Source organism: Phaseolus vulgaris, chromosome 10, assembly GCF_000499845.2.
Source record: "Phaseolus vulgaris cultivar G19833 chromosome 10, P. vulgaris v2.0, whole genome shotgun sequence".
Lineage (NCBI taxonomy): Eukaryota > Viridiplantae > Streptophyta > Magnoliopsida > Fabales > Fabaceae > Phaseolus > Phaseolus vulgaris.
The window spans coordinates 5551798-5565441 of NC_023750.2; positions in this window are offsets into that span (position 1 = coordinate 5551798).

The window sequence follows — 13644 nt, forward strand, 5'->3', positions numbered from 1 at the left end:
GAATTCCGGTCCTGTAAAGTAACAAAATCTTTGGTAAAAGAAATAACACAGTCAAAGGAACGAGTGAGACGACTAATGGATAATAAGTTAAATGGAGACCTAGGGACATAAAGAACATTATCAATAGATAAAGATGAAAAAAGATTAATAGTACCAACACCATGTGATGGTACCCTATATCCATTGGTCATGGTAACTGAAGGTAAATAACCCGTAGTAGATAGGGAAGAGAAAAAGATTTATTACCAGTAATGTGATCAGTGGCACCTGAATCTAGAACCTAAGGGCCATGGGAAGTGGAGTGAGTGAGGCCAACAAAAGATGTACCTGAATGTGAAACAGAAGCCGTGGAACTAGGGTTCTGACGATCCTCATACCATTTAAGAAATTCATTGAAAATAGCAGGCTGGCCTGGGGTATCAATTGAAGTATGGTCCATGGTAGAAGGTTGCACAGGGGCAATTTGAGCAACCGCAACAGATCTAAGAGGATGACCATGTAAGGCATAACATCTGTCAATTTTGTGGCCAAGTTTGCCACAATGGTCACACTTGTGACGCCCTTTGCCCGGCTTGTGGGGGCGAGTACGATCATTATGCTGAGACACTAAAGCAGAAGAGTCATCAACATGAGACGTTATATTAGCGGTGTGTTGACCTGGCACGCGCAAAAGGGTAGAACAAGTGGAAGTAAAATTGGGCACAATAGGAGATCCCAAAATTTGATCACGAACGTGAGAATAATCATCAGGAAGACCATGTAAACCCAATAACATGAAGAACTTGGATCTTTGTTCTAGTTCTTGAGAAGGAGTAGAGGCAGGAGGTAATAACTCATTAAAATCATGTAGAAGAGCATGAAGTTTACCTAGATATTCTGCCATTGTACCATCAAGACGTTTGGGAGCAACAATTGTGAGAAGATTTTGACACACACCATAAAGACGTTGAGTATCATTGGTGTATAATAATTTTGCTTGTTCCCAAACTTCTGAACATGTCTCACAGGTACGAAAAATTTGTTTTAAAGATGAGTGAATGGTCGATTTGATAACAATGCATAATTGAGTATCAATTTTCGACCAACGGACAACCTCATTTTCAGCAAGAGTAGGATGAGTAAGATGATCAACATAACCTTGACTCTTAAGCCATAATTTAATATTTGATGCCCAAGTGTCATAATTGGTTCCATCCAATTTGTCAATGGAAAGATGAACATTGACGTAATTAGTATAAATAGATGAATCTGGCATAATGACTGCAGAAGAAGCCACAGTGGTAGCGGCAGCGGAAGAAGCCATAGTGGCAGCGGAAGCGGAAGAAGCCACAGAAGATAAGGACAAATCCAGTCACTGGTTAATTGGCGGGAGCAACAAAGATGAAGGCTCCGACAGCGATTCCGGCAACGTCTCCAGCGGAGGCTCCGACGACGGCTCCGGCGAGATTCCGGCGAGGGTCCGGCGGCGGATCCGGCGAAGGTCCGGTGAGACAGTGGGGTGGTGGCTGGAATATTCCAGTGAATAGTGGGTTCACCTATAAAAATTGAACCCTAAACCCTAAACCCTAACCTTATGCTCTGATACCATATTAAAGGAAAAGAAAGAATAGGGTAAATCCATTGTGTATATTGAACACATAGGGTTATGTTTATATAGGAAAAAGAAACATATGGGCTAAGCCCATTACACAAATATGAGATATCTAACAATATCTATAATATCTCATAATATCAAATAATATCTAATTATATCTAATAATATCTAACACAACACAATGTATTTTTGTTGCCCACCTTCCTCCCTACTCACACCGTATTGTGTTTCATTTGCCATTTTAGATCCTAAGCTTTCGCTATGTGCCTGCCATGCTTCTATACTATCACTAACTTTCGATCCCTCTAACTGCCTTCGTATCGTTTTACCACCGTCACTATGTGATTCCCCTGTCTCAAGACCCTCTATTGTTGACTGGATCACTAACCCCTCATATCCTTCGTTCTTTTGGGTTGAGCCATGGGGCCCACCGCCTTGCAACTGGGCCTCGCTCTTACAGACACGACCCAAAGCCTCATAAATGACCTTTTGGTTACTTAAACACTCTATGTCAACCACCACTTTAGCCAAGTCAGCTAGATTAGGATTGCTATAGCGAGCCCTATCACAGTCTGGGGCAGGTAGACTGACACAGACATTTGCCTTCTGACCCAATCTTTCTTCATTCGTGAAAGAAGAATCACCTTTGGCCTGACAGCCTTTGCTTTTTGAGGTAGAGCCCTCGAAGCGGATATTTGACTTTGGCATGTACTGTTCACCGTCACCCCTGTCCTTTCTCCCGCCTTCCCCCCCGTCTGGCCAGCATTCATCCCCGACCCTACACCTGCCCTTCTCCTCACCATTCTTCTCAGAGAAATCTGTATCTTCTACGTAGGTTTCCGAGAAGGACACACTATCAGTGGAATCGTCAACATAAAGATTGTCATTGCACCCTCGTCCTTCGCAGCCAATGGCCTCCTCTTCAATGAAAATACTGCACACATGTTTATTAATCCGCACTATTCTCGCCATCATGACACTACAAAAATTTTGAACGCGGACTTTCAACCTTGCGTATTCCAGGACCTCCCAGGTTAACGTATAGTTGTCGATGGAAACCAACTTGGTCGCCGTGGAAATCTCTCCAACCACTTTGGAGAAACAATCCCTATTCCAAAATGGTAATGGCAACCCATAACATTTCACCCAGACAGATTTGTGGCTTGCACCACTGTTTACCGACCAAGGTTTAACACCAGTAAACACAGAGTCAAACCACTCTTTATTATTCTTCATAATAACCTCCATAACCTCCCCCTCTCTTGGGGTGATCAGAACAAGGTTGTCACCCAAGAATCTCGCCCTTACCATTGTCATCCCTCCCTTCACAAGCTCCTCTCTCAACTTGCCAAAGTCCATTCCATCACCGAGGGTCCCTACAACGCTTCTTTCCATCCAAGGTAGAGAAAGTTGTTGTGTTTTAAAAGCCAAGCCCTTCCACAAATCTTGGGATTCACCTGTAACAGCTTCGGTGTAGGATCTATTCCTACTCTTCTCCACCCAAATCTCCTTATCTCCATATTTCCTAACAATCTCATCTTCCTTCGTATAGCGCTTCCATTCTATCTTCTGACTTTCTCTTAACAGCTCCCTCAACGCCCTCCGCTCCTCCTTTTTTGGACCATACTGGTATCTCCTATATTTCGGAATGTTCACGTACAGCTTCATACTTCCAATATAAATCGGGTCTAGCTCTCTCTCCAGGCGCCCTTCATCTCTTACACCAAAGAAACTCACAAAACAGAATCTCCTCCTCCATTTGTTGAGTCTTCTTGAGATAAAAACGTCCTTCACCCTTGCCCATTTTTGAAAAACCTTAACCATGTCCTTTTCACCAACCTCATGAGGAAAGTTGGAGAAGAATAATTATGTTTATATAAAATTTTGTTAACAACATTAAAAAATATTTAAATATTTCGTCATTAATATTAAAAAAAATTATTAACATTAATAAAGAAAAATTATTATATTTAAATTTACCTAAATATTACCAATAAATTATATATTTAATAAATATAAATTACAAAAAAATCATAAAATAGAAACCAATTTTAGAGACAAAAAAAATTAGTTGTTATAGTGACTAAATTAGAAATTATTTTATAGACTATAAAATTTTTTTGATTACTAAATTAGTTTTTATTATTGTTAAATAATTTCTAAATTAGTATTTAATTAGCTACGAAAGTTTTAACTACCAATTATTTAGATTCTAATGAGGAGTTAATACCTCAACTACCTAGCATTAAAGAAAAACATTTAATGGTAGATATGTGTGTGCCAAACACATGGCAAGAGGTGAAAGAAGATTTTTCGTGTTCTGGAATTCTTTTGGGCCACGTGGGCTGGTCGAGGTGGGGGAGAAATTCATATGGGTCTACTTTTGTTTTGAGTGAGAGAGAACATTCTGGTGTGAAGAAAGATGATAAGGGTGTTAAAACTGGACCTTATCGAACCTATGGAAGAGTGTTCACTGGTCCATCGGCGGTTGATGTCACTCTGGGTGACGAAGTGTGCGCGAACCTTGAGAAGTAAGACGGTGCTGCAGGGGTTTTGAGGGGGGAAGCTAAGGAACAAGTAAATGTGGAGGATTGGGAGGTGTCCTCCGTTGTAGGGGTGACTTCGGGGTTCCTTGAGGGAGCTAGAAGCGGTCAATAGAGTGTGGAGGTAGGGATGTTAGAGCAAGAATGATGAGAATCAAATAAAAGAGGCTTTTATTAATGGAGGAAGAGGACATCCACCCTCACATTTGAAGTTCTTCCTTCTAGTCTTCTCAAAATTAAAAGAAGACATAAAATAAAGATGAGGCCCAAGCCCAAACCCAAGAAGGCCAAAGCCCAAAGAGCCCAAGTCCATCCCATGAGGGGCAAGGCCAAGCTTGGAAATACTCTTGTATAGTTTTAGGAGGTGTGGTTATTAAATAAAGGAGTGTGAAAATGTAAAATAAAGTCACATTGTCCATGTGACTTAGGATAGTGGTGTAGGTGTAGTTTTTAGGAGGTGTCATAGTAGAAAAAGGCCACACCTCCCATGTGACTTGTTTTTGGTGGGAATTTCAAATGAGTTTATTCGAAATTTCCCACCTATTTTTCAGCACCTCTAGGCTATAAATAAAGGTGCTTAGCTTGTACAATTCAGATTTTTATTTTAATTAGAGAAACTATACTCAATTTTTGAGAGAGCATTGGAGAGCTTTGTGCCTTCTTCACTAGTCTTATCTTGATGGTTCCATGGTTACCTCAAGTGGCGGCTTGCACACTTATCTTGGAGTCTCCATCCTCCTAGTGGCGTGATCATCCAACCATACATCCATCTTCATGAGCTTTCTCTTCTCCTTCCTTCCTTCTCTTTTGATATTCATGTCTTAAGCTTGTGTTCTTGTGTTTTGGTTCGGCACTTTCTTTTTCCAGCAGCTGTTCTTCTTCTATTTTGAATTTTGGTTCGGTGCTTTTACATTTCCAGCACTTCTTTTCAGTATTCTTGCCTTTTAGTTCATTTTAATTGGTTCATTTCAGTTCTATGTCAATTCTATTCGGTGCAATTGCTTTTCCTTTCATTTTAATCGGTTCAATTTGACAATAATTGGAACTTCCATATGAGTTTGTGTTTTGGCACTAGTTTTGGTGAGTTCTTGTTCATAGAACCTTGATCCAATTCTATGATAAAGTGTCTATCTCATAACCAACTCAAGATGATTCCTAAGAATGTCAAGAATCATTCTAATTGTGCTAGTGGAATCACATCATGTGGTATCAAGAGTTTAGGTGTGTTCTTGTTTAATTTTTGAGTTGTGTAGCACTTTAATTTCAAGAGCTCTTTAATTTCTTGCAATTTACTTTTCTGTTTTTAGGCTTATTTGAGTTTTGCTTGCTGTTTTCTTTATTTTACCTATCATATGTTTGAGTATTTTCCTTTTTGAATCCTTACAAGTTTTTTCTTAGTCTTGTTTTTCCATATTTGTCATCACTTCTTGTAGTACTTTTATTGAATTTTTTAGTTTCTTGCTTTGGTGTCATATAATTTTCTGAAGTTTGATATTGATCCTTTGTGCATTTTCTGTTTTAGAATTGAGTTCATACTTGTATTCTAGACCTATACAAGTTCATATACATCATTTTCCATTATGTCTTTGCTAGTTCATAATTCTGTTTTTCATTCCTATTAGGATTCCTCTGTTTTTCTGAAAAGTGCTTACTGTTTTTCCTTATTGAAATTGATTTACTCACTGGAAAATTCTGAAATTCTGGATTTGTGTTATTCAAAGTGTTATAAAAGCATAGAAAAAAGAAGTACTAAAAAATTCAAAGTACACAAAAAATGATAAATAAAATACAAAAAGTGTACAATTCTGCCGAAAAAAATACGGTAATCTGGCAGCGATTTTGAAAAATTTATCTCAATTAATTGGCTTGCTTTTTTTGCGTAATTCCAGTGCCATTCTTGAGTTAACATCTTGAAGTTTCTGTGGTTTAAATTTCATAATCCAGTTCGCTCTATATCATTCCAGTTAAATCAGTGAACATCAAGCACAGTTTGCATAATTTTTTTTCCAGTAGCTTATTTTTTGTTTTCTTCATCTAATCTAGTGCTTTTCTTTAGGTATTCTTTTGTGTGCCTACTTTTTCATTGAGTTCCTTATTTTCTTGATTGTCTTTTATTCATTAATCTTTGAGTTTGTCATACATCTAGTATTCCTTTTGTTATAGCCTTTCATTGCTTATACCTTTTCTTGATTGTCTTTATTGCTTCATTGGTTTTGTTGTGGTTGGATTTGAGATTGGTGTGCCTTGCTTTGAGGATTCCAAGACCTCAAGATCAGATTGGTGCAGGGACATTATTTCTTTGAGAGTGACCTCTTTTTCTGCCCAAATTCACTTCGGCAGTTTGGTTACCACATCATTTTTGCTAACTTTGTTTCTTGACTTCTTTGCTGTTTTTGTGTGTTTGCTGTTTTCATCTTACAAGCAACATTCTCCTTCCAAAGCTTCGGTCCTTGGTGAATTGCATGAAGCTCAACGCACCATTAGGCGTTTGGAAGAGAAATTGCAAAAGATGGAGGTGCAACAAGCTAGGCCATCTCACTTTATCCATGATGGACATCATTCACATAGACCTTCATCAAGAGGTTCTTCAAATGCCTTAGGCCGTGAAGAGGACCATAGGAGAAGAAGGACTCCACCCCAATTCCTTGGACATAGACATCACAACCAAGGGGAGAGACCTCACTATGGAAATGGCTACTACCAAGATGCAAAGGCTAGGCTACCTTTGGTCAAGCTTCCTTGTTTCAATGGCTCTAGTGATCTTAATGTGTATTTAGATTGGGAGGCTAAGTGTGAACAAATTTTTGACCTCCATGAGATCCTAGATGAGCACAAATATAAGTTAGCCACTTTAGAATTTGTAGATTTTGCCAAAGAATGGTGGCATAAACTTGTAATGGACATTATGTATTGCAAGAGACCTCCCGTGGTTTCTTGGAATGATTTGAAAGAGTGTATGCGCGCGAGGTTTGTTCCTCCTTCTAGGAAGGAACACTTGTTGAAGTTCCAAAGGCTTCCTCAAGGACATAGGATGGTAGATGAATACTTTAAAGATTTTGACACAACTTTGACTAAAATGAATATGCATGCTAATGAAGAGTCAAAGATTAAATAGTTTGTACGTGGTTTGAAAAGATATATTAGAGACTTTGTAGAATTAAAAGAATATTCTTCTTTAAAGAGCGTGTTTCGCAAAGCCATCAAGGTGGAATCATATCTTTTGAACAAAACTTTCAAAAATACTCATGATGAGGATTTCTAAAACTCTTCTAGGAAGGATGTCAACAAAATTTCTACTCAAAATTCTCCTTCCAATTTTTCCAAACAAACCATGTTTCCAAAAAAAGTTTCTACTACAAATCCTTCTACTCCTAAGTCACCTACCAAAACTTCAAATATCAAATGTTTTAAATGTTTAGGTTTTGGGCACATAGCTCTTCATTGTCCACAAAAGCAAATCTTAAAGATCAACAAGGTAAAACAAGACCTAACTCACCCACCTACCACAAGTAAAAAAGAAAAAGACAAAGAAGGCCAAGTTGACATGGGTCTTATCCTTTCACCTCCAAGGTGTTTTCCTTCCTTATCTTTTTCATTACCCAAGGTTCCTATTTCACCACCATCTTGGTTAAAATATGTTAGGGATGATTTGTTCATACCTTCTAATGGTTGTCACCATTTAAGAGGTCTTTTTCCAAAACATCACATCATTCCCAAACTAATTTTTCCAACTTGGTCGATTTATAGTACCTCCTTTTCTGAAATCCCATTATTTACAAATGCTAAGTCATGTTTACATTTTTCTTCCACTTTTAATTGTAAAACTAAACTGAATTTGCTATATGCAGGGATTCAGAATTCATGGACGAATTCTCTCCAACTCGAGGAGTATGATGAGAATCAAATAAATGAGGCTTTTATTAATGGAGGAAGAGGACATCCACCCTCACATTTGAAGTTCTTCCTTCTAGTCTTCTCAAAATTAAAAGAAGACATAAAATAAAGATGAGGCCCAAGCCCAAAGCCCAAGCCCAAACCCAAGAAGGCCAAAGCCCAAAGAGCCCAAGTCCATCCCATAAGGGGCAAGACCAAGCTTGGAAATACTCTTGTATAGTTTTAGGAGGTGTGGTTATTAAATAAAGGAGTGTGAAAATGTAAAATAAAGTCACATTGTCCATGTGACTTAGGATAGTGGTGTAGGTGTAGTTTTTAGGAGGTGTCATAGTAAAAAAAGGTCACACCTCCCATGTGACTTGTTTTTGGTGGGAATTTCAAATGAGTTTATTTGAAATTTCCCACCTATTTTTCAGCACCTCTAGGCTATAAATAAAGGTGCTTAGCTTGTACAATTCAAAATTGAAATTTGATTAGAGAAACTATACTCAATTTTTGAGAGAGCATTGGAGAGCTTTGTGCCTTCCCCACTAGTCTTATCTTGAGAGTTCAATGGTTACCTCAAGTGGCGGCTTGCACACTCATCTTGGAGTCACCATCCTCTAAGTGGCGTGATCATCCAACCATTCCTCCATCTTCATGAGCTTTCTCTTCTCCTTCCTTCCTTCTCTTTGATTTGTTCATGTCTTAGCTTGCTTCTCTTGAATTTCTGTTTGGCATTTTCATTTCTTATGAGTTTTGCTTCGGTTCATTTGTTTCTTTGTTGTTCTTCATCATTTCTTCTTCATTTCTAGTCTTTTGTTCGGTGCATTTCTGTTTTTGTGCTGTTTAATCGGTGCCTTTGCCTTTTCTTCCAATTCAATCGGTTCAATTTGACAATACACTAGTACAAAATATGAAAACAACGACCCTTTATTTAGTGCGGCTTTGCGTTTAAACGCATTTGTAAAAAGCGCGGTGGCATTTTTTAAATTAAATTGTTTTACAAATGCGGTTCTAGGGTAAGACCGCATTTGTATATCAATTCAAATGATTTACAAATGCGGTCTTTACAATGCCCGCATTTGTAAATCAATTCAGAATGATTTACAAATGCGGTCTTTACTATGACCGCATTTGTAATTAATTTCACATTGATTTACAAATGTGGTCATTGTAAAGACCGCATTTGTAAATCATTTGAATTGATTTACAAATGCGGTCTTACCCTAGAACCGCATTTGTAAAACAATTTTACCCTAAAAATTGAAGCGCGCCACTAGTTTCACTTGCACTTTCCTCTTCTCCGCTCTTCGTTTCAACGTTCTCAGTTTCAGTTCTCTCTGCATTGTAAGTTTCAGTTCTCTCCGCTCTTCGTTTCACTCATTTGTTTTCGTTTTCGTTTTCGCATCATTCATTATTCACTTCCTTGGCATTGTCATTTTCGTTTCCTAACTTCGTTTGTGGCATATAGGTTACTGTTCTATTGGTGTTCGCTGGTTTTTTCTGCTCCGCCACCGCCACAGCTTCCGCCACCGCCTTCGCCTTCGTCTTGTGCCTCTGCCACTCCGATCACCATCAACCTAAAGGTTGGTGTTGTATTTAATATTTATTTAATATTTTGAATTTATATTTAATATTTTGAATTTTTATTTAATATTTTGAATTTTTATTTTTCTGTATTATAATATATATTTAATTAATAACTAATACAACTTGGAATTTATAACTAATAACTAATAATTTATATATTTGTGTGTATTTTGAATTTTTGTATTATATAATTTCTATTTTCTTAAATTTATATTATATATTTAGTTAGTTGTTAATTATATTTTAATAAAAGTTTTATGTTATGTTAGTTATTGTTACTTTTAGAATAGAAATATCGTGTTTGGATTGAGTCTGGGGGTGTTCGACCCTCGGCAAATGTGTGAGATTGAATAGAATACTAATTATTAGAAAATCCTAACTATATTCCAGAATATATAATGGATTGAAGTTGGATTAATGCTGTTCATATAAGTGATGAGTACGAAAGGGGAGTAGAGGAATTTATACAATTTGCGCAGTGTAACGCAATTATTAGTGGTCATGATGGAGCAAAGATCAGGGGTTCGTGCGTTAACTGTTTGAATGGAAGGATACTGGATGTGAATATTATGAGGGAACACCTGCTATGTGATGGGTTTCTTCGATCTTATACAACTTGGACATGGCATGGTGAATTATTAAATTTACCACGTGTTTCCGTAACTGAAGAATATGTGGGTTCTACCATGGATGAAGCAGTACACGATGATGGAGATGATGATCGATTGGAGGACATGATTCGTGATGTGGGAGCTGAGTGTTTTGCAAAAGCGCATGGATATGAAAGTATGTCAAAAGATGTAGAGACTCCTTTGTATCCTGGATCAACTAACTTCACACGGTTGTCGGCGGTGTTAAGATTGATGAATTTGAAGGCAATAAACGGATGGACTGATAAAAGCTTCACGGAATTGCTCCAGCTGTTGAAGGATATGCTTCGAGAGGGAAATAGTCTACCTAATCGTAATTACGAGGCCAAAAAGATTCTTTGTCCAATGGGTATGGAGTATAAAAAGATACATGCATGTCCTAATGATTGTATATTATACCGCAAAGATTTTGAATTGTTGAAAAGTTGTCCGAGGTGTGGGTTATCACGTTATAAGTTGAAACAAAAAGATGATGATTCTATTGATGACATGGAAAAGCATGGACCCCCAATGAAGGTTATGTGGTATCTTCCCATCATTCCAAGGATGAAGCGTTTGTTTGCAAACCCAGACGATGCTAAGAATCTTAGATGGCATGCAGATGAGAGGAAATGCGATGGCATGTACCGACATCCAGCTGATTCTATTCAATGGAAGAAATTTGATGATGACTTTCCAGAATTTGGTAAAGAATCAAGAAATATCCGACTTGGTTTAGCTACAGACGGAATGAATCCGTTTGGTAATATGAGTACAAATCACAGTTCATGGCCTGTATTACTAGTTATTTACAACTTACCTCCTGGATTGTGCATGAAGCGAAAATACATGATGTTGTCTATGATGATATCCGATCCGAAACAACCAGGGAATGATATTGATGTTTATCTAAGTCCCCTAATTGAAGATTTGAAGTTAATGTGGGACCAGGGTGTCGAAGTATTTGACGGATTTGCTAATGAAACTTTCAAGCTTCATGCCATGTTATTTTGCACCATCAATGACTTTCCGGCATATGGTAACTTATCAGGTTATAGTGTTAAGGGTCACAAAGCGTGTCCAATATGCGAAGAAGACACTGCTTCTCAACAATTGAAACATGGAAGGAAAATAGTATATCTTCGGCATCGGAGGTTTCTTAGAAGTCATCATCCTTACCGGAGGTTGAAAAAAGCCTTTAATGGACACCAAGAGGGTAGTGGTCCACCAACTCCATTAACCGGTGTTGAGGTTTACGAAAAGGTAAATAACATAGACCACACCTTCGGTAAGTAAAAAAACAAGTCATCTGTGACAAATATTTGGAAGAAGAAATCAATCTTCTTTGATCTTCCGTACTGGTCGAGGTTAGAAGTCAGGCATTGTATAGATGTAATGCATGTTGAGAAAAATGTGTGTGATAGCTTAATTGGTACACTTCTTAACATTAACGGGAAGACGAAGGATGGTCTAAATGCTCGTTTAGATTTGATTGAGATGAACATACGTGACGAGTTGGCACCCATAGAAATGGGTAAGCGTACATATTTGCCCCCAGCCTGTTACACAATGTCAAAAGATGAAAAAATTAGTTTTTGTCAATGTCTAAAAGGTGTGAAAGTTCCACAAGGACATTCCTCAAATGTGAAGAGCCTAGTGTTAATGCAAGATTTGAAGTTAATTGGGTTAAAGTCTCATGATTGTCACATCTTGATGCAACAGTTGTTGCCGGTAGCTATCCGTGGGATCTTACCAAAAAATGTTAGACATACCATAACCCGTTTGTGCTCATTTTTCTCTTCCATCTGTTGTAAAGTCATTGATCCCTCAAAACTAGATGAACTTCAAAATGAAATTGTTGTTATCTTGTGTGAATTGGAGATGTTTTTTCCTCCGTCTTTTTTTGACATCATGGTTCATCTAGTTGTGCATCTGGTAAGAGAGGTTAGATTGTGTGGACCAGTGTACTTAAGATGGATGTATCCTGTTGAGCGGTATATGAAAATTTTGAAAGGTTATGTGAAAAATCATTATCGTCTAGAGGCTTCAATGATTGAAAGGTACATAGCTGAAGAAAGTATTGAATTTTGTTCAGAGTACATGACAAAAGCAAATCCAATAGGTGTTCCAGCTAATTCATGGCACCACAGGCGTTCTACAAGTAAATGTTTACGTGGTGTGAATATTGTAAGCAAATCTCGATCAAAAGTCTTGCAAGCACATTTGTACATATTGAATAACACAGATGAAGTTGTACCATACATAAAAGCTCATAAAGCCATTGTGAAGGCAAATAACCCAAGACAAGCAGAGAAATGGGTCTTGATGGAACATAATAGAACTTTCATGCCTTGGTTTAAAGACGAGGTGTTCAAGGATTCAACGGCATCAGAGACCTTGACCTGGTTGGCTGCTGGATTGAAGTTTGATGTCATCTCATGTACAGCGTATGAAGTGAATAATTGTATATTTTACACGAAGTCCATGGATGAAAAGAGTACAGTTCAAAATTCTGGTGTTACTCTTGAAGCCGAGTCAATGCAGTTTTCGACTTCGAAAGATACAAATCCAGTACTTGGATCAATGGCATACTATGGGTTTATAGAAGAGATATGGGAGATTGACTACACTAAGTTTTCCGTTCCAGTTTTCAAGTGTAAATGGGTTGACAATAAAAGTGGGGTTAAAATTGATGATTCAGGATTCACACCAGTGGACTTTCGAAAGATATGGTATCGAGATGAGCCATTTATAATGGTTCAACAAGCATCTCAAGTTTTCTACGTGAAAGATCCTACGTCAGAACATTGGTATGTCGTTTTACACGGCAAAAAACAAGGGGAGACCATAGATGATATTGAAAATGGTGACCCCTGTTCATTCACACCAAAGATAATTAATAAAGATGACGATGTAGTTGATGATGTACATGCAACCCGTAAAGACCACAGTGAAGGAATTTACATATGAACTTTCAACCTCCATGCAACCTGTAAATAAGCATTTTTTATTTACATTTTTATGTATTAATTTTATAAGATTTTAATTCGATGCAGATTAACTAATGTTTGTTACCTAATTTTTTTAACAGAGACATGGATGACGATCAGACCCCAAACAAACCTCGATCCGGACGAGGCAGGAGATGACCTACTAGATTGAAGCGTCTCGCATTGAGACGAGCTGCTGGTGAGAAGACACGTGTTGACATTGACGTCAACACTGGAGTGGCTTTTGGTCCTAAGGCAGATGAGTTTATGAGCTATCTTGGAGTTGTTTCTCGTGAGAGGCTCTCCATTCTGATTAATTCATGGGATGAGGTGTCAGAGGCCGACCGGAACATGATCTGGGAGGATGTTCTGGTAAGCTTTACATTTTGATATAATGCTTTTTAATATTCATTGATTAATTT